The 26,612-nt window shown below is 48.7% G+C and overlaps 1 long non-coding RNA gene across 2 annotated transcripts in view; it reads right to left on the bottom strand.

Moving 5' to 3' along the window:
* The window catches only part of LOC105494731 (uncharacterized), a 328,173-nt gene that overhangs the window by 288,343 nt on the left and 13,218 nt on the right, over window positions 1-26,612 (bottom strand). Inside the window, exons 1-2 of one of the 2 annotated variants that reach the window (XR_011622974.1) lie at window positions 7,654-10,825; window positions 5,951-6,056 (exon numbers count right to left, since the gene is read on the bottom strand). This is a non-coding gene — a long non-coding RNA (uncharacterized lncRNA). Of the gene's footprint in view, window positions 1-5,950; window positions 6,057-7,653; window positions 10,826-26,612 lie in introns of those variants that run through there. The other variant, XR_011622975.1, reaches the window with a different exon arrangement.

Genomic DNA, 26,612 nt, shown 5'->3' with positions numbered 1-26,612 from the left:
GGCAAAGACGCTCTCCCAAATGGGCAGGAGAACCAGAGGGCAAGACCCCAGAGCAGTGGCCTGGAAGGCCCAGCGATGGCCTCCTTCGCAGGGAACAGAATTACCCTGAGAACTTCGAAGAGTCACCAGCATGCGGGTCTAGAAGGCAGCCTGCTTGGAAACGAGTGACCTGCCTGGAGACAGGTGACCTCCCTGGAGCCAGGTGACAGGTGACCTCCTGGTGCTGCCCTCCCCATGCTACCTGCACTGCTTTGCCTGGTCTGCGATGTGAGCATGGCCTGGGGCTCATGCCCACAGCAGCTTGCAATAGGCAAAAGCATCCCCACTGCTCCCCACAAAACTAGATTAAACAAAAGCGAGACAGAAGTGGGGCCTGGTATTTGCAACGGATACAGAGAGAGAGAGAATGTGACTAGATTGGATGCACCTGCCCAGAAAAGGGGTGAGACCTCATTTATCTTTATCTTTTTTTTTTTTTTTTTGAGAAGGAGTTTCGTTCTTGTAGCCCAGGCTGGAGTGCAATGGCGCAATCTCGGCTCACTGCAACCTCTGCCTCCTGGGTTCAAGCGATTCTCCTGCCTCAGCCTCCCAAGTAGCTAGGATTACAGGCATGTGCCACCATGTCCAGCTAATTTTGTATTTTTAGTAGAGATGGGGTTTCTCCATGTTGATCAGGCTGGTCTCAAACTCCCAACCTCAGGTGATCCACCTGCCTCGGCCTCCCAAAGTGCTGGGATTACAGGCGTGAGTCACCGCACCCGGCCAACCTCATTTATCTTTTAACCCCAATAGCTGCCTCTGTGCCTGGCTCTGTGCAATGACAGAGAGAGAGGGAGAGGTGAAAAGAGAGAGGAAATCAGGAAGAAAAAGAACTTGTTGGAAAGCACGTTGAGCCAGAGCTCAGAAAACTGAATCGCAGGGCAATGCAGATTTCTCAGGCACCAGACAAAAGGATCCTGGATCAGGTTTGGACTCAGGGGGATGGCTAGCCCAGCCAGACTGACAGAAGCAAGATGCTGGCTGACCTTGGACAGAGAGTGAGAGCAGTGGGCTGGGAGTCAGAAAGCCAGCCCCACTAGCCAGCCCCCTGACAGTGTCCCCTGGGCCTCAGTCTCCTCACTAGTAAAATGGGTTGATGACACCATCTTCAAGATGCCTTCTCACATGTGCTCTGTGCTGGCCTCACCTGTAGACAGCTGGGCCTTGACAGAACTCCCTGCCTGGGCAAAATGTTGTGGGGGCACTCAGAGGGCAAGCCAAAAAGTGTGCTGCTGACCTAGAAGTCCCCAGAAGGAAGATGGAGAGGAAGATAGAGACACCAGAAGGTACATATCCAGACCTGCTGGCAACAGTGGGGCTGGCAGGTGGGGACGGGCACAATCAGGCAGCGACATCCCCTTCCCACCCTGCCTCTGAACGCCACCTCTAAAGCCAGTCCTCTCGTGTTCTTCTGTCTTGCTACTTAATACATCCTGTTCTTTTCCCTCATAGCACCCATCCCGATTTTTTTTCTTATTTATTTAGAAAACAACCATTTATTACAGAGCACTTATATGTGCCAGGCACTGTTTTCTAAGTGCTTTATGAATATTAATTCCCCTAGTCCTCATAACAACCATCTGAGTTAAGGGCTATGGTTCATCCCATTTTACAGATGAGCAAACTGAGACACAGAAAATGAAGGAACTTGCCCAAGATCACTGCAGTGAAAAAGCAGCAGAGCCAGGATTCAAACCCATGCCCTTCCTAAGGGCAGGGCTTAGATCTGTTTCATTCACAGTCTGGCGCATAAGAGGTGCCAGCTACATTTACTGAATACACAACTGAATGCTAGGATGCAGATTGGCTGACACAGGTTCAAACTACCACTGAAGAGACCTCTGGGGCCAGGCAGGAACCTGCTCCCACGGCTGTGGGGCATCAAAGATGGGGTCGAGTCTGCTCCCCACCTGGCCCTTCTGCATCCTGGGCCAGGGTTGACCTGGGCCCTAAGCAGTGAGGAGACCTCAAGAGGATCCCTGAGTCTGGCTCCAACCCGTCCTGGGGTCTGTGGGAACAGGAGCCTCTGCCTTCCTGTGGCTTCCTCTACCCCCCTCCACCTCCATAGTTGGAGACTCCAATTAATTATGCTGTGTAATTAGATAAAGAATATTCATTTTTCATTAATGACGGTAAACCCTTGCTCTGTGGCTGAGTTCCTTATGTTTTAATTAAGCGGGGCTCCTGAAAGCCGCGTGGCTCCTCTGCGAGTGCCCCCTCTTCTAATGAACAGTCACTTAGAATTTTAAGAAGTGACGGATTCCTTCCCCAAGTTAATTACCCCAAAATTAGCTTAATCACAGCTCATTTAAACTTATCTAAACAACAGCGCAAGGAGTTCCAGGAAACAGAGGTTCTGACTTTCCTCATTAGAGTCAAAAAAAGTAATAATAAGGAGTTCCAGGAAACAGAGGTTCTGACTTTCCTCATTAAGAGTCAAAAAAAGGAATAATAACATAAACATCCCCTCTAGTAGGTAGTGGTGACCCCTTAGTCCTTCAGCTGCAGCTTGCTCAGAGCAGGAATGTTTACAGCATCAGGGTACTGACCCAGGGATGGGGACATTTGGCCTTTTCCAAGGCCAATGGCCCATCTGTGGCTGCCTGGGTTCCTGGGGTGGAGGGGTGCTAAGGACCCCTCTCCTAGTGGCTCTGAGAAAGGGAAAAGCCCCAGGCCTTGGTCTGTCACTGCCCCTCCCGCCCCCAAACACCCCTGCCTCTCCACGCACTCTTAGGTCAGGTCATAGCCAGAGTTGTAGCCTTGCTTGGCCCCTCCTGCTGGGCTTGTACAGACCACAGTGTCTTTGCAGAGCAGGGGACAAGGGGCTGGAGAAGCACAGACCAGGAATTCCATCTCAACTCTCTGCAGACAAGGCCCTCACCAGCACAAGGCCTGACATCATAGACAGTCAATATGCATTTATTGAATGAATAAATTAATGAATGACCAACTGCATGGCCCTAGAATGCCGAGCCAGGATCAACAGAAAAACTTCCGGATTTTAGCTCACTACAAGAAAAGAATTATCTTCCAGTAAAATCTGCTTAAGCTGCCTTGGAAGAACATTATCAAGACCTCATTGTGTGGCAGGCACTGGGTCAAGTCCTTAATATCAAATGTCTTGGATAGTCCTCACAACAGCCCTGTGTCATAAGGATGAGTATTATTATCTTCATGTCACAGGTGGGAAACTGAGGCACAAAGAGGTGACAGAACTCACCCAAGGTCACATTGATAATAAATGGCAGGATTTAAGCCCAAACAGTCAGGCTCCAGAGCCTCTTGGATAAGGAGTAAGTTCCCTGGACTGGGGGTTGTTCAAGAGGATGCTGTGGGACCACAGGTCTGGAGGATGCTCTAGAGGGGCCCTGTGTTGGAAGGAAAAAGAGGAGAGACTAGGTCACTCATGAACCCCCATTCTGTTGCAGATTGGAAGGGTTTGAGGCATCCGACATTTCCACCCGCCATGGGAATGCTGCTTAATCTAATCCTGTGGTTTGGAATGGTGAGACTGGAGCAAGCCCTGCAGATAAGCACCAGCCCGCCCCACAGGGACCAGGCAGGCCAGCAGGAGGTGCAGCTTTCCTTCCTCACAGAACAGCTGAGTGGAGGCTGTTGCACTCCTGTTCAGAGGGGGCTGGGAGATTATTTATCTGCATCCTCTGTTCCACACAGTTGGCTTTTCTCTGCCAACTCCCTATAGGGGTGGGAATGCTCAAAAAGCCTGGAAGGGGCGGTGAGCCATCATAAAAGGCTTCCAAAAATAAGAGGCTGCCTTCCTGGGAGAGATAAATGGTTCTGGCAGCCCCATGCTCCCGGCCCCTTCTGCCCAAACCCAGGTCACTCTGGCTCACCAAAGGACTCTAGCTCCTGGCAAGGATCCAGAACTTGCCAGCCATTACCTGTCCCCTCCTCCAACTCCCCCCACCCCACCCCCCACCACCAAGAGGCGGCACCACTGCGGAGACACTGTAATTCCAGCTGTCACTGCCCTAATTACACCCCACGGTCCTCCCGCCAGCACCGTGCACCCCGCGCAGCCTGCATAATGGGCCTTGTTTTTAAAGACACTCTCTCCTTTTCACAGAGGCCTTTTGAAGGCGAACAATCTCACACAATGTCGCTTAATGACAGCACTGCCTAGCTCTCCAGCAATTCCCAACCCCCAGCCCCCAGCCCCCTTCGTCTCTCACTCTCTTTTTTATTTTTTTACTTGATAATCATCATAATTGTCATAATCACTCTGGAGTTAAGAGAAGGTACCTGGGACATTTCAATCAATTATAAAGTGACCTAATAAAAGGTCAGGATGGTCTGTGGAGCAGGAGCCTGCAGGGAGGGAGAGAGACAGACACACAATCACACATGAGCGAGTGCAGGGATGTGCATGCACACGCACACCCCACACGGGTACACAGGCCACACAGGTGCACACGCCAGGCCCTGAAGGCTGACAGCAAGGGAGTCAGAGACATGGGAGACTTCCTCCTGATGCTTCAGAACAAAGAACAGGGTTGGATCCTCTGGGAGAGACCCGCCGACCCCACCCACCCCAAGCCCTATAGAAAGCTCTCTTGCCTGACCAAAGCACAGCGCAGGAAGCCTCAGAGCAGTGATCAGGACTACAGGTATCAGAGGCCAGTGTCCTGAATCTGAGTTACTGCTTAGCTCCTTTCTGGCTCCCTATTTAATCTCTCAAAGCCTCACCATACTCATCTGGAAAATGGGACAGCAAACAAACCCACTATAAAGTTCTGGAGAGGACTGAATATTCTGACCAAATTATCTAAAACAGTCTCTCTCATCTGGGCACGGTGGCTCACACCTATAATCCCAACACTTTGGGAGGCTGAGGAGGGAAGATTTCTTGAGCCTAGGAGTTTCAGACCAGCCTGGGCAACATAGCAAGACCTCGTCTCCACGAGAAAAAAAAAAAATAGCCTGGCGTAGTGACATGCGCCTGTAGTACCAGCTGCTCAGGAGGCTGAGGTGGGAGGATTGCTCGAGCCTGGAAATTCAAGACTGCAGTGAGCCATGATCACACCACTGCACTCCAGCCTGGGCAACAGAACAAGACTCTATCTCAAAAATAAAAATAAAAAATAATTCCTCTCAGTGTATTAATATATTTCCTTTAGGGCAATTACAACAATCTGAAAATACATTTTATAGATATATATATAGATACATAGATATATATAGCTGCTGAACACACACCTCCTCCCATGTGGCTATCAGATCCTTGAGGGCAGCTTTATTCACATCTAGAGCATTTGAGATTAAAGAGCACAAACACCAGAGCTCAACTTGCCAAGTTCAAATCCTGATGCCAACACCTACCAACCGTGTGACCTTGGGTTAATTACTCAACCTCTCTGTGTCTCAGTTTTCCACAGCCGTGAAACTGGGATAATAAGAGTATCTACCTTGAGGGCTGTTGTGAGAATTAAAGAATGTATTATACATTAAGTGCTTGGAATGGTGCCCGCTCATAGTAAGCACTGTTTACCAAGGTTGTGGCATTATCCCAAACACTTCCAACAATGCCTGCCATCATGCAGATACTCAATAAAGATCTTTTGAGTGGATAACGCATGTACAGCTCTTAGCAGTGAGTTTATACATGGCAAGCATTCAATATGTGTCAGCTATTATTATCATCTTCATCACCATTATTGTCATTACTGGGCATGGCTCTCGCCCTCCCTGCTTCCTCTGGGATCACTGTCCCCATCATTCGGATGAGGAGTTGAGGCCAGGGACGGCTTGCCACAAAAGTCCCACCACTCTGGGCAGTCAGGACCCAACCCCTGTTCTCTGGGCCTCAGCACTTTCCCCACCCAGAAGCCTCACCTGAACTGCTGGCTCCAGAGGTGTTTAATAAACGCACGTCCCTCCCGCAGACACTCACCTCTCAGCTGCTAAAGCCTGGAGTCCAATCTGCTTTTGATGTGTCGAGGCCTCCTAGGAGCAGGCTCTTCCATCTAGAGGCTGAGCCATCTGCCACTAGCCCGGAGCTGTTGGGAGCCAGAGAGGAACAGGAGCAGGGTGTGAAAGGGTTTCGTGCTCCTTGAAGCAGGGCAGGAGTGGGAGGAAGGGCACAGCCGTGTCAGACCTCTTCCCCCACCCACTTGTAAGACCCCGCAGTGAGACATGAGCCATCAGCACCACACCGGAAATAAACACCAAAGCCAGCACCTCTGGAGAGGCCAAGTCCAGGTCCTCAGCAGAAGGGGACAGAGCCCTGGCCAGAGCTTCGTACCAGGACAGGAAAGTTCTAGACTGGGGGAGCCAGAAGTGGAACCCATAGGTCCCTCTAACCAAAACTAACAAATCAGCTTAAAGCAGATAAGATCAAGGTCGGATCTTTAAATGCCCTAAAAACTGAAAAGAATTTGGTACCATTCCCTTCCTCTCCCCTACTATAAATTTCAAAATAAAATTTGATTTTTTTTTTAAATGACACAAAAGTTACAGGAATTACAAAAGCTACTGTAATCCCTGTGCAGTGATCAGGGTTGTGGACTCTGGAGCCTGGCTGGCTGGATTTAAATCCTGGCTTTGGGCAAGTCACTTGACCTTACTGTGCCTCAGTGTCCTCATCTTTAAAGGAAGTGATGACACCAGATTACTTCTTCAGGTGTTTGTGAGGATTAAGGATAATATAAATTAAGTACTGACAGCAAAACCTGTCACAGAGGGAAAGCCTATTAAATGTTATTATTATGACTCTTGAAATTAAAATACCTGCTTTCTAGGTTTTTAGATTGCAAAATTCCAGGTAAGTTCATTGATGCCGAGTATTTTACCTTTTCTGGTGCCCCCACTTGTGGCTGCCCTCGGCATGTGCTCTGTTTGTCATGAGTAACACAGCCCCCAGCAAGGAGCGTGGAGAGGACTAAGGTCATTTCCCCAGACAGCGCCAGCACCACCACGACACCCTGAGGCCAGCATCTGGCACCATGCCAGAGCCATGGCTACAAGGAGCATGGGTGGGGGAGCAACAGCAGAGCCCCCGGGGCCTGGAGTTAGTGTCTAGTCACTGAGAAAGAGCAGGGAAAGGCAGGAAGCAAGCCCCTCCTAGATACACTTTAGGGCCAGTAGGTCCACACCATAGGGGCGAGGTCTGGATTCATCTGTCAGAGAAAAGCACAGAAGCAGCAAGGAAGAGAAAAGGACACAGAGAGAGGCTCAAGTGGGCGAGGGCTTAAATCCTTCCTGGCTGGGACCACACTTGGCACCCAAGCTGGCAGGTGGGGCTGAGGAGAGAAACGGCAGGGCTGGAGCCAAAGGGGGCTCTGTTTTCTGCCTGCCACCTGGGTCCCCTTCAGAGCCGCAGATGAAACCCCGGGGACTTAGCTCTGTCTTCAAGTGCAGGGAAAATCAGATTTTGTCTAGTCACTCTTGATTGGGATAGTAATTAAGCACTCAAGAAAGGAGCACTGTCTCGGGGAGCAGCCACCGGTTGCCTGCATAGCCCTAGCAGTCTCTAAGGACTCCTCTTCACTGCCTGTCCTGGGGCTGCAGCTACATGCTCTGGCAGCCACTTGGACTCCCGGTGATCCTGCCCCCTCCATCTCACCAGCCACAGGGGTGGGGATTGGGGCACCTCACCCTGCCAGAACCAATCAGCATCATCCTTCAAGAACTTGGGATTGGAAGAGAGGGAAACATTCCGCTTCTCCTGAGACAGTTGGTGTTATTCCATGTAGCCCCCAGAGCTGAAGGAGCTGAATTCCCTGCCACGTGGATCAGAGTAGCAAAGGAAGCTGGACTGCAGAGAAGGAGAGAAGCAAGACACAGATGTGAAGACAGGCAGGGAGGAGCAGAGACAGAGGAGAGAGCGCATCTCCAGGAGCCAGCTCCAGCCCTTTCCCAAGGACCTGCCACATCCCTCCAGGAAACACTCAATGTCCTTACAGCCAAGTTCCCCTTAGGACTGAGCTACTTTAAGTGGTTTGCTATTCCTTCAACCAAGATGCTAACTGGTATGTTTCCTGCTATCCCTGACACTACTAATCCTAAATTCCATCATTCATTTGCTAACAATGCATACATCTGTTTCACATGCATCCCATCTTCAGAAACAAAATGTGAAAGGGGTGGGGAATACTTATTTAATCCAGATGAATTCCTCTGCCCCACGTGGCCCAGTCTTGCCTTGGTACTACACGCAAAGAAACAGTCTGATGGCCAAAAGCAATTAAAAAGGAAATTCTAATCTTCGCTTGAATCTCTCCAAGCACTGTAAAAAGGATCCAGCTAAAACCCCATAGACTCTTTGATAAAGACCCTTTCCTCTGTTCTCCTCCTTTCCCCAGAGCCTCACATTCTCCAAACCTTAAAATTCTTGCCCCACTCACCCAGCACTTGCTTTCTTCCCCTCTCCTCCTCTTTCTCAGCAATTCCTGATGTAAACGTGCGAGGTTTGGGGCTCTTTTGTTCTCTAATTGCCCTCGTACTTCCATTGTCCACAGCAAAAGACAGCCCTGAAATGGACCCTGCAGCTAGAACCTCCACCCCTGCGTCACCCTCCAGTCCTGTCTGCTTGGTGTCCCCGTCTGGCTCACAGAGTCCTGAAAACTAGGTTGGCAAGGACAGAGTGAGTCCCTAGAGAGCACAGGAGGGGAAGCACAGTGAGAAGAAAAATCCCTCTCAAAACTGGGGGCGGAGGGAGAGAGTGGGCAGGCTGAGAGCCTCCCAAGTCAGCCCATCTTGGCTCTGCGCCTTTCAGTCATGGAGATGTGATTCTGTGCCCCAGGGGCAGCTGACCCTGGCTTGCCTTCACCTCCACCTGGGGCAAACAGATCCAAAACCCCCAGCTCCCCTCTCCACGCCACATCCCCAAGACACTACCCAGTCCTGACTTCCAGTGGCCCAGTGATGCCACCCTTGCTGCCATTTATACAAGATCGGGTCCTTACATCAGTCTGGTTCTCCTTTTCCACAGCCAATTGACCACCAGTCCAGAGGGTCCCTCCAGGGCGTCTCTGAATTCACTCTCATAGCTTCTGCCTAGACAGCTCATAACTGGGCCACAGCCTCCTGCCTGGCTCCTTCCTGCCAGTGCTATCTAAACTCCACCAAAAACCCTGCCATCTGCTGGGTGCGGTGGCTCATACCTGTTATCCTAGCACTTTGGGAGGCCAAGATGGATCACCTGAGGTCAGGAGTTTGAGACCAGCCTGGCCAACATGGTAAAACCCCATCTCTACTAATAATACAAAAATTAGCCAGGCATGGTTGCAGATGCCTGTAATCCCAGTTACTCAGGAGGCTGAGGCAGGAGAATCGCTTGAACCCAGGAGGCGAAGGTTGCACCACTGCACTCTAGCCTAGGTGAGAGAGCAAGACTCAGTCTCAAAAAAAAAAAAACCTGCCATCTCCAATGAGTGTGCACACTTGCACACACAGGCACATTAGAGATCCAGATTCCTTCTCCCAGAAGCACCACTTCCATTTTTCTCTCCCAGTGACTCCCTGCTGCCTAGTTGACACCTCGCTGTTTTCTCTCCCTGGCATTCAAGGTCCTTCATAGTTTGGCCCCTTCTCTCAGCCCAGCCTCCCTGACTCAAGCTCTTCAGTCCATCTCAGCTCACTTGTCACCACTGCAAAGCCTTTGCTCAGCTGGTGCTCACCTGGAATGCTACCTGCACCTCTACAAACCCAGCCCCTAAGCCCATGTTCCTTTCTTTGGGTACATAAATGTGATTGAGATACTTCCATTCTTCCACGGCATATCACTCCAATTGTAAGCTCTCAAGGGCAAGTGATGGGTCCTTCCAGACTTCAAGAACTACCATACAAAGCAAATCACAGAACAGTAAATCTAGTACAACCCCATTTTGGGGATTGTTCTCATGTAGGTGTGTGTTTATAGGTGAGTGAGTGGGTGGGTGTGTGTGCATGCACAGAGAAAAAAATCTTGAAGGACACAGTCAAACTTTTCACACTGATTGTCTCCAGAGGCTGGGGTAAGAGATAGGGATAAGAAACTTTCAGTTTTTACTTTCTATTTCTTTACTGTTTGAATTTATTACGGCAAGAATATACCACTTTTGTAATTTTTTCCTTAGGAAAAAAAAAAGAGCACTTTATAGGGAGCCAGGGAGCCAGAATACTTTGGTTCCAGTTCTCGCTATGCCACTAAGTCATTAGGTGACCATAGCCAAGTCCCTTCCCTCTCTTGGTTCCAGATCCCCTTCCATGTAACATGGGGCTCATTCTAGACCAGTGGTTTCAAAGGTTCCAAGGTGGCTCTGCAGAGCAAGAAGATGCTGGGCAGCTGGGCTGCAGCCCCTGGTTCCTGCATCACCCTGAGCTGACTCTTTTCTCTTTTGTCCACTTGACATATTAAATTTCCAGTTCTTCAGTTAGGTGTTAGAAAACCATCACCAGGGTGCACGCTGTGATTTCAGCTACCAGGGAGGCTGAGGCAGGAGAATCGGAGGTTGCAGTGAGCCGAGATGGCGTCACTGCACTCCAGCCTGGGCAACAGAGTGAGACTTTGTCTCAAAAAGAAAAGAAAATCATCACCAGGAAGTAATGAGGAATGCCAGGTGGGTTTCGGATGGGATTGACAAGTCAGATCTTTGCAGAAAGCAGGCACTCCTATGATCCTGGTGAGGATGTAAAATGGTTCAGCCACTGTGGAAAAGAGCTTGGAGGTTCCTCAAAAAGAGTTAAATATAGGTCAGGCACGGTGGCTCATGCCTGTAATCCCAGCACTTTGGGAGGCTGAGGTGAGCTAATATTGTTAGGCTTGTGTCCCCACCCAAATCTCCTCTTTTCTTTTTTTTTTTTTTTTTTTTTTTTTGAGACGGGAGTTTTGCTCTTGTCACCCAGGCTGGAGTACAATGGCTCGATCTCAGCTCACTGCAACCTCCCAGGTTCAAGTGATTCTCCTGCCTCAGCCTCCCAAGTAGCTGGGATTACAGGCATGCACCACCACGCACACCTGGCTAATTTTGTATTTTTTTAGTAGAGACAGGGTTTCACCATGTTGGTCAGGCTGGTCACGAACTCTTAACCTCAAGTGATCCACCCACCTTGGCCTCCAAAAGTGCTGAGATTACAGGCGTGAGTCACTACTCCCAGCCCCAAATCTCATCTTGAATTGTAATCCCCCTAATCCCTACGTGTCAAGGGAGAGACCAGGTGGAGGTAATCAAATCATGGGCGCGGTCCCCCCCACGCTGTTATCTTGACAGTGAGTGAGTTCTCACAAGAGCTGATGGTTTTATACGGAGCTCTTCCCACTTCACTGGGCAATTCTCCTTCCTGCCACCTCGTGAAGAGGGTACCTTGCTTCCCCTTTGCCTTCCACCATGATCGTCAGTTTCCTGAGGCTTCCTCAGCCATGCTGAAATTTGAGTCAATTAAACCTCTTTTCTTTCTAAATTACCCAGTCTCAAGCAGAATCTTTACAGCAGTATGAAAATAGACTAATACACAGAAAGATCACTTGAGCTCAGGAGCTCAAGACCAGCTGGGGCAACATAGCAAAACCCTGTCTCTACAAAAAATACAAAAGCTAGCTGGGTGCGATAGCACGCACCTGTGGTCCCAGCTGCTTGGGAGGCTGAGGCAAGAGAGTTGCTGGAGCCTAGGAGGCAGAGGTTGCAGTGAGCCAAAATCGCACCACTGCACTCCAGCCCGGGCAACAGGGCAAAATCCTGTCTCAAAATAAAAAAATAAACATAGAGTTACCATATAACTGAACAATTCCACTCCTAGGTATGCAGTCCCAAGAATTGAAAACAGGGACTTAAACAAATACTTGTACATGAATAGCAAAACTGTTCACAATAGTCAAATGGTGGAAACAACAAAATGTCCATCGACAGATGAATGGATAAACAAATTGTGGTATATCCTTACACCAGAATATTATGCAGCCATAAAAGGACATGAAGGACCGACACATGCTGAATATTGATGAACCTGGCAAACATTCTGCTAAGCAAAAGCAGCAAGTCACAAAAGGTCACACATTGTATGATTCTATTTACATGAAATATCTAGAATAGGCAAATCCATGGGGCCGGGAAGCAGAGTAGTGGTTGCCAGAGACTGTGAGGAGGGGAGAATGTGGAGAAACTGCTTAATGGGTATGGGATTCTCTTCTGGGTTGATGGTGGCTAACATGTTTTGGAAGTAGATAGAGGTGATGGTTGTACGTCGTGAATATACAAAATGCCACTGAATCATTCACCTTAAAATGGTTAATTTTTTGTTGTGTGAGTTCCACCTCAATAAAAATATTTTTTTTTTTTTTTGAGATGGAGAGTCTTGCTCTGTCACCAGGCTGGAGTGCAGTGGCGCGATCTCAGCTCACTGCAACCTCCACCTCCCAGGTTCAAGCGATTCCCCTGCCTCAGTCTCCTAAGTAGCTGGGACTACAGACATACGCCACCATGCCCTGCTACTTTTTTTTGTTTGTTTGTTTTGTTTTTTTTGTTTTTGCATTTTAGTGGAGACGGGGTTTCACCATGTCGGCCTGGATGGTCTTGATCTCCTGATCTCATGATCTGCCCGCCTCGGCCTCCCAAAGTGCTGGGATTACAGGCATGAGCCACCACGCCCAGCGACCTCAGTAAATTTTTAAAAAGGAAGGTCATCTGTGGTGAAGGGGAGCTGAGAATGGAGGGGGACTGGGCAGGAGCATTGGTCAGCAGGCTGTGGAGAGACAGCAAGAAAGAGACCACATGGTGAGAAGGCTGTGGGGACCAGCAGGTGGAAGAACGTTCAGGGAAGCGAGGAGAGTCAACCGCATCCTCTTCACCTGGGAAACTGAGCAAGAGGGAACAGAGCCTGGGGAGGGGAACCAGTCGGCTTTGCCCAGCATCAGAGAGAGTCAAGGAGAGTTTGCACACAGAGAACCTGTTGATTCAGAGAAGGCGATTATCACTCAAAGAGCAATCACAGGGTGTTCCTCACAATCCCCTTGTCTGGGCAGACTTTGTCCTGAAAACACCAGGAAAAGGCAGGAACCTGCCTGGTCCCCCAAGGTAGGGCCAGATCCCAGCACTCTGGAGTCTGTCCAGGGAGCACCCAGCTGCTCAGACAGAGGCCAGGGCAAAAGCCCCAGTTACACAGCCTTTCCCCATCACCTTCTTTCCGTGAGGTAGCTGCCCCATCACTTGGATGAGCGGAATAAGCCTCTCTCACATGGCTCAGGGAGAGATGAGTCTCCAGGACCCCAAGCTTCCCCAGCATGAAGCCACGCAGCTCATGCTGACAATCTGGTAGGTAGCCACCTCCACACTGGACTGTGGGCCTCTGATGGGCTGGGGCTGTATGTTGTTCATCTCCTGGTCCCCAATGCCAGCACAAATTCGATTCAGTGTATGTTAACAAAGCTAAAAGTTCAGGCCCTGTAGCCAACCTGTCCATGTTCAAATACAGACTCTAATTCTATTTGCTGTGTAACTGTAGGCTAGTAACTACACCTTTCTGAGTCCCAGTTTCTCACCAGCAAAACACAGCTAATAAAAGCACTCATCTTCTAGGATTGCTGTGAGGATTTAAAAAAATAGAGTATATAAAGTGCTTAACACAGGATGTGGCACTTGGTGAGTACTCAATACAGAGTAGCTGTCGTTATTATTACTACTATTAGAGCAACCCACATTGACTTCTGAACCGACTTCACAAAGTCATGGGGTCTTGCATCTGGAAGGACCTCAGTTTCAATTAAGGAAACTGAGACTCAGAGAGGCTAAGAGACTCGACCAAGGCCACACAGGTACTAAGAGACTAAACTGAAACTAAATTTCCCACAGCAGCATTATTTCCTCTGCAAGCCTGCCTGAATCCTTTCTCATCTGCCCACTCATTCCAGCTTTGAATCACACATAATTTTGTTTTATTGCTTAACTTCCTCATCTCTGGGAATGCAGGAGCATGTGTGTGTTTGTGTGCATGCGTATGAATGCACACAGGTTTGAGAGTTGGTGGGTCTTGGTTGTGTGTGTGTGTGTGTTTCTATGTGCGCACTTATTTTCCTGTGTGGGGTGGGGTTTCCACATGCATTTGTATGGTGTGTGGGTGAGTGTGAGCATGTGCCTGTGCACATGGGGGTAAGTGTTGTGGGTGAGTGTGAGCACGTGCCTGTGCACATGGAGGTAAGTGTTGTGGGTGAGTGTGAGCATGTGCCTGTGCACATGGGGGTAAGTGTGGGTCCCTGTGGGAAGGCTGCACTACGTGCATGCCGGTGTGTATAACTGGGGTGAGTTTCCTCCTAAAATGGTAGTAAGATCATGGAGGGCAGAGTTGTGTCCTTCACTTCTTGGTATCCTCACAGAGCCCAGAACAGTGCCTAGCACAGAGTAGGCCTCAATAAACACGAGTGGTGTGGTGTGGAATGAGGCGTATGCCCCTTGAGAAAGCAGAAAGGATTTCCGCCTCTTCAGCAGCCCCTTCTACCGAGCTCAGCAGTTCCAGGAGGGGTGCTCCCTCGAGGCCCCCTCCAGCTGGACCATCCCTGCCTTCCCTGAATCAGGGGTGAATGCAGAACAGCTGACTGGAGTCCTCCCCAGGGGGTGAAACAAGTGGGTGCTCAGGGACATACCCCCAGCCTGAGGGTGGTTGCTTAAGCGGCAGTAAAGGAAACAAAAGATGAAATACATCAGCCATTGCCAGGCGTAAAAAGAGCAAAATCGCTCAGCAGAAAGCCGCGTGCTATCCATCATCCAGTCCTTCTCCACTTCAGCTGCCGAAGCAAGAGAATTTTTTAATGCCCTCCAATTCATTTGCATTCGTACAGCCACTCTTTTATGGTATCAGGGGTTGCCAAGAAGATCTGAGCGGTTTTTTAAAGACGTTGATAAACCATTTCCGCCAGGGAATAAAAGTTTTTTGGGAAAAGGGAAAAGAAAGTTTTCCGAAATCATGCATTCTGTCTGCAGAGTGACGGGTAAGTGATTCTGCAGATGTATTGGCCCCATAAAACTGAGCGAAGAGTTTGGCCCAAATGTGCTCTGTGCTGGTGAGATGAGCAGTTCATTCATTTTGCAGCTGAGTTGAGACCTAAAACTTTGCAAGAGAGTCACTGAGAAGAGCTTCCAAGATAGCCTACATCTTTAATACGACCAGGGCTCGTGACCCCTGAGACACATACACACCATCAGGTTCCCTGAGCCTTACAGCCACCTTCAGAGACTCCCACTGGCTTTGAAAGTATAGCTGTAAGTCATCTAACAGAGGGTGATTTTCCTTCCCTTCCCTGGGTCAAAAAGCCTAAGTACCTTGATAGGTGATCCCTATCCTCTTGTAACACTTGACTAGGCTTTTCCACATAACTGACTTTGCAGCCAAACTCTGGCTTCATGACCCACAGCAAGCCTCTTCCGCAGTCTGGGCTTCTATTTCTGCATTAACCAAGTGAACATACTGGTCTGAGTGTTTGGTCTGCTAAAGGAGTCAAGTATTATCATCCTCATGTTACAGATAACTGAGGCCCAGAAAAGAGAAATCACTTGTCTAAGAGCAGACGCCTGGTAAAGGCAGGGGCAGGACTTGAATGTGGGTTTCCTGATCCTCAGGTAATGGCTTTCTCCTTACTCTCGTCCACATTTACTAAACACGTGCTATGCATCAGGCAGTTGTCCACTGTCTCCCTACATTCCCAGAACCTAGGGGCAGGAGAGAGGGAGAGATGGAACAACTCCCGGGTACCCTAGTCGTATTGTGAGAAATGGAGACCTCTCCAAAAGACCTCTCAACCAAAGGAGCATAAAGCACCCCACTTGTAATCCCAAGGGAGAAGTTCCAGATCTCTTAGTATGAATTTTATATTCATCATCAACGTCCACACATGAAGGCATAGTAGACAACTTCTGGATGTGTTGGTCTGACCAGCACCAGAAAGACCCCTCTGCCCCTGAAATAGCTTCATTCCTACCATTAGTCATGCCTGTGGGTCAAGGCATGCAGGCACAGTTAAAACTCAAGTGACACCTCATTGGAAGAGAACAATAACTCTCTACTCCTCCTTGGTCAGTTGCCCAAAAGGGCCAGAGGCGATATTTTAAGGACAAGAGTCTCTGAAAGATGAAGAGGTTGAGAGCACCTCTTATGGGCCTCTGGGTAGCTAGTGCTGGTGGGATGGGAGAGATTGAAACAGAAAAGGGTGCCAATGGCGAGAAAGTCAGCATTCTGGCAGCAGAAGCAGCTAATAACAGTAATGAACACTGCCAGGTGTGGTGGCTTACACCTATAATGTCAGCATTTTGGGAGGCCAAGGTAGGAGGATTGCTTGAGCCCAGGAGTTCAAGACCAGCCTGGGCAGCATAGTGAAACCTCATCTCTATAAAAAATATGAAAAATTAGCCAGACATGGTGGCAGGTGCCCATAGTCCCAGCTACTCAGGAGGTGGAGGTGGGAGGATCACTTGAACCCAAGAGGTTGCGGCTGCAGTGAGTCGAGATCACGCCACTGCACTCCAGCCTGGGCAACAGGGCAAGACACTGTCAATAATAATAATAATAATAATAGTCATTACATATTGAACTCTTACTATGCTCCATCATTGACCCATTTTATCTCATTTGGCCTTCACAGTAACATGCTAGGAGGTAATTTCTAATCACCCCTTTTACAGAAAAATAAAACTAAGGCTCAGAGAGGTTAAGTAACTTGCTCAAGGTCACACAGATAGTATGTTAACTATGTTAACATACTAGGATTTAAGTCCTACAATCCAACTTCAGTGCTGTACTTCACCCAGCTCAGTGCAGCACCATGTCATAGGATCACAGGTTGGGACAGATGTCGGTGCCCTGCCCACATCCCCTCAGAGTCAAATGCCTGCTAGAGACCTTTAAGGGCCTGCCTCACGAACTGTTTCCCATGAGCATTTCCAAAACCTTATTCATCATCTTCTCCTGCACTCCACAAACTCCTGTATCTGTGTCCTGTATTCCAAGGCAACCTGGCAGTCAAACTCGACTCCTCTCTCTCCCTCCGTCTCACATCTGACCATTCACTAAGCCCTGTCTCATCCAGCCTCTATCAGCCTTCTCCTCCCTGAGCCTAACAGGGCTCATTGACTCTCATTCCCATTTTCCCCTCTGGCAGGTGCCAGGAACCTGGGGCTTCCCACCCAGGCATTCCCAGGAATGGGATCCTCCACCTCCTGCCCCACTGATCATGGATCAGGAAATAGTCTGTGCAGCACCTTGCAGCAGGACAAGGGTCCTGACACTTCCCAGCTTGTCCACTTGGGCAAATGACTTCCTTCCCAGGCCTATTTTCTCATATGAAACCTCCATCTGCCAGCTAGAGATCCCAGAGGTAGATAAGAGCTGGTCGTTTCCTTTGAGAGAGGCTCAGAGAATACCAGCAAGGCAGACGTGCTCAGACAATACCAGCAAGACAATTAAAATAGTCTGATAAGCTTCTAGAAAAGAAGAGTATGAAACAGAAAGGGCACAAAGGAGGAAGCAATTAGGTGATTAATAAGGGCAACTATGGTTTATTGGTTACCTTTAATGTGCTGGGCATTTTACTTGTATGAGTTCATCCAATCCTTATGTTAAGCCTTCCAAGAAGGCATAATTACCATACTGCATAGTAGAAAACACAGGTTTACAGAAGTGACTTTCTCAAAGCTACAGCCAGGCTGCCAAGATTTCTAACACTCCTCCTCTTCTTCCTACGCTCACAATACAGTTTCATCCTGCCGGGCGTGGTGGCTCATGCTTGTAATCCCAGCACTTTGGGAGGCCGAGGCGGGCAGATCATGAGGTCAGGAGTTCGAGACCAGCCTGGCCAACATAGTGAAACCCCGTGTCTACTAAAAATACAAAAATTAGCCGGATGTGGTGGCGCACGCCTGTAGTCCCAGGCACTCGGGAGGCTGAGGTGGGGGAACCGCTTGAATCCGGGAGGCAGAGATTGCAGTGAGCTGAGACCATGCCATTGAACTCCAGCCTGGATGACAGAGTGAGACTCCGTCTCAAAAAAAAAAAAAAATACAGTTTCATCCATGACCTCCCTCCAGTGATGTCAGCCTCAGTTTCCCCATTTACCCTGAGAAAGATTAGCACATAGTAATCTCTCTGTGGCCTTCACTTTCTCACCTGTAAGAGGAGGATAATACTAAAACCTACTACAAAGGGTGGCACTAAGGACCTAAAGGAGTGAATACATGGAAAGCATTCAGAGTCAGGGCTATATGGATGATACATTATTTTTAGTAATGTTATTTTATTTTCTCCAAGAGCACCATCTTGCCATAATCCTGCAGACCACTTAGGCTCACCGAGGAGCCCATTGTCTATGTCAAATAATGCAGATGAGTCTCCTGCCCTGCAGGAGCTTCATCTAAATCAGTGGTCTCCAACCTTTTTGGCACCAGGGACTGGTTTTGTGGAAGACAATTTTTCCATGGACTTGGGGTGGGAATGATGGTTTCAGGATGAAACTGTTCCACCTCAGATCATCAGGCATTAGATTCTCATAAGGAGTGTGCAACCTAGATCCCTCGAATGTACAGTTCACAATAAGGTTTGTGTTCTTATGAGAATCTACTGCCACCACTGATCTGACAGGAGGTGGAGCTCAGGCGGTAATGCTCACTTGCCCACCATTTACCTCCTGCTGTGTGGCCCGGTTCCTAACAGGCCATGGACCAGTAGGTTGGGGACTCCTGGTCTAAACTGAAGTCCCCTACCCCTCCCAGTCCACCAGCTCTTTCCCCAACCCCAACTTTGAGCAGGCCTCTCACACACTCCCATTTCCACCATCACTGAGGGCCCCCGAGACCCTTCATTTTTCCAGCCAAGAAAAGGGAAGCCACAGGGGCCTTGGAGAGGCCAATGGAAAAAGGGGAAGGGTTATTTTTCCCCTGGGACCTCAGGGAGTGGTAAAATGTACGCATGCAGCTTATGAACAAAAGCCCTTCTGCTTCCAGGAGTGCTGGGTGTTGGCAGCTGTATCACCGGCCAGCCAAGAGACTCTGTCAGAAACTGCCCATTCCTGGTGAATTTCAATGAGGAACCCTTTCTGCGGGGAGAAGAAAAGCCATCGTTTAAAAGGTGAAGGCTGCTTTCACTTGGCAAGATAGGATGATACAGCAAATGCTGCCTTAGGGTAGGAAGAGGGGGCTGGAGGTCTTCACCCACTGCAAGTTACACACAGTGCATGTCAGCAAGTTCCCTGCTTTGGACTTGTCTTATGTTGGGTGCTAAGATGCAGGGATGCATCGAACAGTTGCACAAGTAAACAGGTAATTACCAGACAGAATAAAACAGAGTTAAAGGTGTCAGGATAGAGACATGCACAGGAAGCTGGTGGAGTGACGGAGGGGGCAGTGGAAATCTCAAACCCAACATGGAACAGATAGAATTTCACAGAGCAGACAGCATTTGAGAAAGTTCTTGAAAGAAGAGTCCACCAGGCAGAGAAAAAGGCTGGGAGAGGGAAGTAGATGAGGCATTCTAGACAGAAGAAACAGCATGCACCAGGACAAGATTGCCTGGGAAAGCCTGGAATACCAGGAAATGTGGCATTGCAAGATCTTGTTAGAGCACAGGGGAATGGTAAGGAGTGAAACTGGAAAAGAAGTCAAGGTCAGACTGCAAATGGCTATCTACGCCATGGTTTTCATCCATATATGGACTTCCTCTCTTAAAGGACTGAAGGATTTCAAAAAGGGGTGTAATATCTTGCATCGTATGTTTGAGGAAGTATAGTGCATGGATTAGAAGGGTTTTAAGAATGGAGACAAGAAATAGTTAAGAGACTCTTGACAGTTCCAGACTAGAGGTAATGAGGGTCTGATCTGGGATCCCTAAAGTGAGCCTGGGATGAGAAAAGAGATGCTGCAGACATTTTAGCTGAAGAATGGGCAAATTAGTATGGGAGAATAAAGAAGGAGATCTAGGATCACCCTCAGGGGTACATCTTGGCTAACCAGATGGATGGTGTCTGAGGATTCTCCAAGACCATCAGAGAGGCCTGGCGTTCTAGGCCAGCTAGGACGTGGGATCTGAGACTGGTAAGGGATGGGCCTAGAGCCACAGTGCCCAACCCCATATCACCTGCAGCCAGGATGGCAAATATATTTCATCCTACATGCCAACTCTGATGGATTGGTGGTGTCTACCTAAATTACTATTTGAGAAGGATTATAAGACCATGTCTGGGCCCAGTGGGGATGAACCCTGTGATTGATTAGCAGCGTCTGTCATGGGTGCCGGGTCGGGAGGGGTAGTACATGTATCTCATGCTTGCTTTCCCTGTACTACATATTCAGACTGCCTGCTGAGTATTAGTGAGATGAGTCTTGGGTGTCTCTCAATCACCCAGTTAACAGAGAGCAGCAGATGCACACAGGAGATGAGCAGCTACACTGGAAGACATGAAGCTGACAGCCATGTTACGTGGACCTCCAGCTAGTGGAGTCTATAGGAGCACCAGGCGGCATCTCCATCCCCGAGAATCAGCGCTGGCTCTTGCATGACTGGTCCCTGGCATCCTGAATGGTATCTTAGAGACCCTCCTGGGAAACCCACGCAATGCCCCAGACACTGACCAGCTACTTGAGCATTGATACCACCCAAGGGTACAGAAGTTGTGTCAAGAGGTAGAAGCCAGAAAATCTCAAGTTGGAAATTCTTTACCTAGGATCCATGGATGAGCTATAGGAGGTCTGTAAACCCCTCAAAATCATGCACAAGTTGTTCTAAGTATGTGCATGTTTGTCAGTCTCTCAAAGAGGTCCCTGCCCCGCAAAAAAAATGATTTTAATCACCACTCAAGATGAAGTAACACTAGTGAATTCTGCTAAGGTGAGGGAGGTGAAGCACCTGTATCTCAACAGGAGGTCCAGGGGTTTCACCTGATTATGCAGCCAGCACAATCCACTTAGCCTTAAAACGTGTCCCCCAGACCACTTGAGTCCAGGAGTTCAAGACTAGCCTGGGCAACATGGTAAGATCCTGTCTCTACAAAAAAAAAAAATTAAAAAATTAGACAGGCATAGTAAGTAGTGCAAACCTGTGGTCCCAGCTATTCAGGAGGCTGAGGCAGGAGGATCACTTGAGCCCAGGAGGTTGAGGCTGCAGTGAGCTAAAGATCGCACCACTGCACTCCAGCCTAAGTGATAGAGTGAGACCTGTCCCCAAAAAAAATGTCCTAAAATCTGGGATGCAAAGTTGGGGCTACTTTTAACTAGCTTGGGAATCCGGGGAGGCATTTTTTCCTCAAAGAATGTTCTTAGTTTTTGCTAATCTCTCAAAGAGATTCGTGAAAGAAAAAAAAAAAAAAGCTTCTACCAGTGCTCGAAGTGGAAAACAATGCTATCTGTAATCAAATAACCAAGGAGGTTTGTGGCAACAAAATTTTACCTCCCTTGAGTTGGGAGAAGAGCTAGGATTGGCCACACCTGAAGACACTATTCATCCCAAGGAAACTGTGGCAGGTAAGGAAGACACTTTGGACATTACATTGGGATTCTGGACTGGTGGAAGCTCCTGAAAACTATTAAGCTTACGAAATTGTATCTGATGAAGGTTCAGAGATTTGGGTCATGATTGGAAAATAGGACCAGATGCAGTGGCTAATGCCTGTAATCCCAACACTTTGGGAGGCCAAGTCGAGAGGATCACGTGGGGCCAGGAGATCAGCCTGAGCAACATAGCAAGATCTCATCTCTATAAAAACTTTTAAAATGAGCTGGGCATGGTGGCACACATGTGTACTACTTGGGAGGCTGAAACCAGAGGATTGCCTGAGCCCAGGGATTTGAGGTTATAGTGATCTTTGAACACACCATTGCACCCCAGCCTGGGTGACAGAGAGATACCTTGTTATTTAAAAAAAAAAAAAAAAAAGTTGGGAAATGGGATGCATGGCCTGGGTTTGCAGCCGTAGCTGTGATGCAAAGGCGCTGCAACCCTGTCCTTCAGAGCACCTATGTCCACTTATAAATACACACTCATTGGTGTGTTCATGTATTATCTGTCTGCCCCATAAGTCTGTCAGCTCTAGGACAGCAAGGACTGTGTCTGATTTTGCTTCCACTGTTACCTGGCAGAATCTTGGGCACAGAGTAGATATATTCAGTAAATATTTGTTGAATGAAGAGCTGGGTAGCTGAATGGATAGATGAATGGATGAACGGATGGACAGGTGGGTAGGTGGCTGGGCAAACCAAGGTCATCCATCTGAAAGGCAGAATCTTAAAAAAAAAAAAAAAACTAAACCAAATGCCTCATGGGTTTGTCATTTGGGAGGCAATGTAGTATAGTGCTCAGAGAACAGTTTGCAGACTTTGCTTATTTAGTGTATGAACCTAGGCAAAATATTTAACCTCTCTGTCTCAGTTTTCTCATCTGTAAAATAGAGATAATAGTTCCAGCTTCATAGAGCTACTATGAAGATTAAATGAACTGAAACATCTAGAGCACTTAAATAGTACCTGACACATCATAAGCACTAGGCAGTAAGTCAAAGAAGCTTAAAAAGATACATGGAGAATCTAGATAGAAGGCAAAGGGATGCAGAGGGTAGCAAGGGGGATGAAAGCAAAAAATGAGAAATGGGGGCTTCAGTGTCATCTTCTAAGGTGCCAGTGACTCACCCATGGCACCTTAGACAAATCCATCCAGGGTACTGACCAGGCCTGGACAACAGTGATTGTTTTTTGTTTGTTTGGTTGGGTTTTTTTGTTTGTTTGTTTTGGTTCACAGGGGTAAGAGCAAGATTAGAGGAAGATGAGCCGATTTTGAGACATGATGTGGACATCTGCATGGGGGTGTCCAGCAGGTGAGCCTGAGTTCAGGAGGAAGATTTCAATGGGTTTAATCTTGCTAGGGAAAGTCAGTTCTGCTCTCAGATGTAAGGAAACGATATAAGAAAAAAACACCCTCTAAGCCCTCTCCACTCAAGTGGTCTGTACTCCAGCACTCAGGCTGCTGAACTCAGGCCTCTTCTGCTCCCTCCTCGATTCCTGCCAGAATCATGGGCACTAATCCACCAGAAAAACCCCCAGAGGCAGCCCCCAAGTCTCCTACCCTTTGGCCTTTGGGATTGTGTAGGGGGGAAAATGAGTACAGGAAATTGGATCAATATCATCTTCAAACAGCCCCAGTAGACTCTTTAGGCCTGGGACATTTGGGTATCTCCAGTCCTCCAGTGTTTGATGGTGAAAGGGAAATGCATCCATGGGTGGAAAAGGAGATTTTGAAGGCCTAGGGTGTCAGGCTTATATAGACTATGCCATACTCTGCTTCTCCTGGCCTGTGTTCAACTGGAACACTAACCACCAAATGCCTCTCTATCCACCATTATAAATGACAATGATAACCCCTCAAAGCACAGACTGACTTCTCCACCTCCTCCAAGTGTCTTGTCAATAGTGGGAAAAGCTATGCACCTTATGTAAAGAATAATGACTCTCATCTACAGGTCAACTCAATGCAGGCATATCCATGGTAACTTCTACCCACAAGTCAAATTATGTTGGAATCTGTTACAAGTTAAAGACGCCATATCTCCTTGAAAATGTTCATGTCATCTGCCATTTTGTTCCAAGGTGGTAGAGTGAAGACACCATCACAGTGACAATCTTGATCTTTTTGCTAGTTCCCAGATGTGCCAACATAAGTCCATTTCTTCTAAATTTATCAAAGTGTTGACAGACAGAAAAATGCCAAGCTGTCAATTGAAATGAGATCTCACTTCCGTCTTCAAGACAAATGCATTCTAAAGACATTCTGTAGTGGAAATCATGCTGGACTGGGAATCAACAAACCCAGGTTCCAGTTCTTGCCTTGGTCATCACTGGATGTGTGGATTTAAGAAGTTACTTTACTGCTCTGGGCCTCAGACACCTCATCTGCAATGTGAGAAGCCTGGGCTAGATGATACTATGCTGAGATAAATTATAGAGCGTATAGTACTTCTCACTTTGCCCCCACGCAAGTTCTCTGAGTCATCCTCTTCTGCCCTCCCCCGTTCGCATGTTGATTGGCAGTACTGCAAGCTGATTGGCCCTTTCTCCTCTGGCGATGTGGGGGACGGTGCTCTGTGTTATAAATAAATGAAGAGGGTGGGGCGGGGCAAAGGGAGGGGCTGTCTGAGGCCCTCGGAGAGCTCATTAGTGGGGAAAGCTCCTTGACTGGGGACTTCTGATCTTCAGCCCTGATTCACTCAAGCAGTCACAAGCAAAAGGAGAGGAAAAAGAGGATCTGGGGGCTCCTTGACTGGGGACTTCTGATCTTCAGCCCTGATTCACTCAAGCAGTCACAAGCAAAAGGAGAGGAAAAAGAGGATCTGGGGGAGATTCACGTGTACGGGGCACTGGGGACATGATGGAGGTCGGGACCATGACTGGCCTGAGGGGAAGCAAGAATCCCTCCCCCAACCCAGGACAAACTTCGCTGGCCTGCTTACAATCAAGATCGGGTCCCTGGCTAGGCCCTGGCCCTAAAATATGTGACAGGATCAGCCACCAACAAACTGGACTCTTGAAAGATGTGAACCCCTCAGGGAAACCCCAAATTGGTCAAAGTCATGAACATTCCTCTGGAAACAGAGCTGGAGAGCTGTTGGAGTGACTTCTTAAAGACCACGCCAGGAAGGAGGTGTGCGAAGGCTCTTGAGCAACCACAGAAACAAAGGGGATTAAGTGACTCTCAGGTAAAGATTTCAAACTGCATCCGGATCTGGACAACAGAACGAAGCCTCCCCAGAGCTGTCCGTGGTGCTGGAGCCTCTGCCTGAGGCTGGCTCCCGACAGCCTCCATCCACCACACCAGCTGTCAGCCCACACTATGTCCTCTCCGACCTCAACCAACCGCAGAGCCAGCTGTCCGCCCAGCACCACTTCCTGCCTGACCAGGACTCCCCCCAGCCTGCCCCAATTCATGACTGCCCTGACCTAACACCTCTGCCAGCTGCCTGCCCAGAACCATGCAGCCAGTTATGCTAACTGCTACCTACACGTGTGTTCTGTTTGCCCCAGTCTTTTCCAGCCTGGCAGCCTGATTCTCCATTCATTTCCCAAAAACACAGCTGGAGGTGGTGAATCAGCCACAGGGAGGGGCACTGGGCCTTGGCTGGGCACCCAGGAGGCCAGGCGAAAAGGTCAGAGGCAGGAGAAACAGAGCCACCCCTCCACACCCCACCCTGACCAGTGCACCCTAAACAAGATGGCAGAGAACAGCTTCCCAGTCCAGAAATCCTTGCCTACACATCAGCTAGCTAAACAGGGGCCCAGACCAAGCAGAAATTCCCTGGGAGTCTCCTTATTACTCCACCCCACCATACATGGGCTCACAAATTCTGTCTTTAAGGGGTTTGGGAGGAGACATGGTTTGAGTGTTTTCTCCCCTCCAAATCCCATGTTGAAATGTGACCTCCAGTGTTGGAGGTGGGCCTAGTGGGAGATGTTTGGGTCATGGGGGCAGATCCCTAATAAATAGCTTGGTGCTGTCCCCATAGTAATGAGTAAGTTCTCAGTCTATTCATTCATGAGAGAGCTGGCTGTTTAAAAGAGATAGCACCTCCCCCCTCACTTGCTCCCTCTTTCGCCATGTGACATGCCAGCTCCCCCTCTGCCTTCTGCCATGATTGGGAGCTGCCTGAGGCCTCACCAGAAACAGATGCTGACAGTACACTTCTTGTACAGCTTGCAGAACTGTGAACCAAATAAACCTCTTTTCTTTATAAATTACCCAGTCTCAGGGTATTCCTTTATAGTAATGCAAAATGGGCTAACACAGAAGGCTTTGTCACCAGCAGCAATCAGTTGGCACAGTGGGTCTCAGGGCAGAAGTGTACCCCTCCCCTTTCCTATGTCCCAGTGAGTGACTTTGAGCAACTCACTGAATTTCTCTCAACTTCAGTTTTCCCATCAGGGTTGCCCCACACTACCATGAGATAAAGGACATGAAAGTACTTGGTAAGTTCTAGAATGTGGTACAAGGGGCAGTTATCATTACTATCTAAATCCTACCCAGGCCTCCATGCTACTCTGATTCTTGTCAAGGGGGATCCAGGAGGCTGGCTGGGGAAAGAGAAGAACATGTAAGTATTTCAATGTGCCTGGGGCTTCTCTGCATGTTGTCTTATTTAATCCAGTGAGTTAGATGTCACTGTCACCCTTCCACAGATGAGGTTAAGTGGCCTGCCCAAGGCCACACTGCTAAGATGCTACATAGCCTGGATCTGAACCAAATGCTGTGTAGCTCCCAAAAGTGTGCATTTTGACCATTACACTAACCAACCTCCCTCTTGCATAGTTATTGCAGCCCACCCCACCAGGGCCAGACCTTGTTTCCAAAAACCCAGAGAAACAACCCCACCTCAAAATAAGGCCTCTGCTCCCACTTGTCCCCTCAGATCAGACCTCCTGGCCTGTGCTCTGTTCTGAGCCAGACCTGACCCCAGTTTGCCAAACTGGCTGGAATGTGGCTTTAGACCTGCCCCCCACTTGAAGACACAGCTTTCCTCACCAGCCCCCTATCCAGTCTCTCCCCTCAACCCTCCACCCAGTGATGTGCTCCAGCCCTTCCCTCCCCAGAAGCAAGGGCACTGGAGATGCAGTACGTGCCCTTAGGCC

The sequence above is a fragment of the Macaca nemestrina genome, chromosome 1, assembly GCF_043159975.1.
Source record: "Macaca nemestrina isolate mMacNem1 chromosome 1, mMacNem.hap1, whole genome shotgun sequence".
Classification (NCBI taxonomy): domain Eukaryota; kingdom Metazoa; phylum Chordata; class Mammalia; order Primates; family Cercopithecidae; genus Macaca; species Macaca nemestrina.
This window is presented reverse-complemented; position numbering and strand designations above follow the sequence as displayed.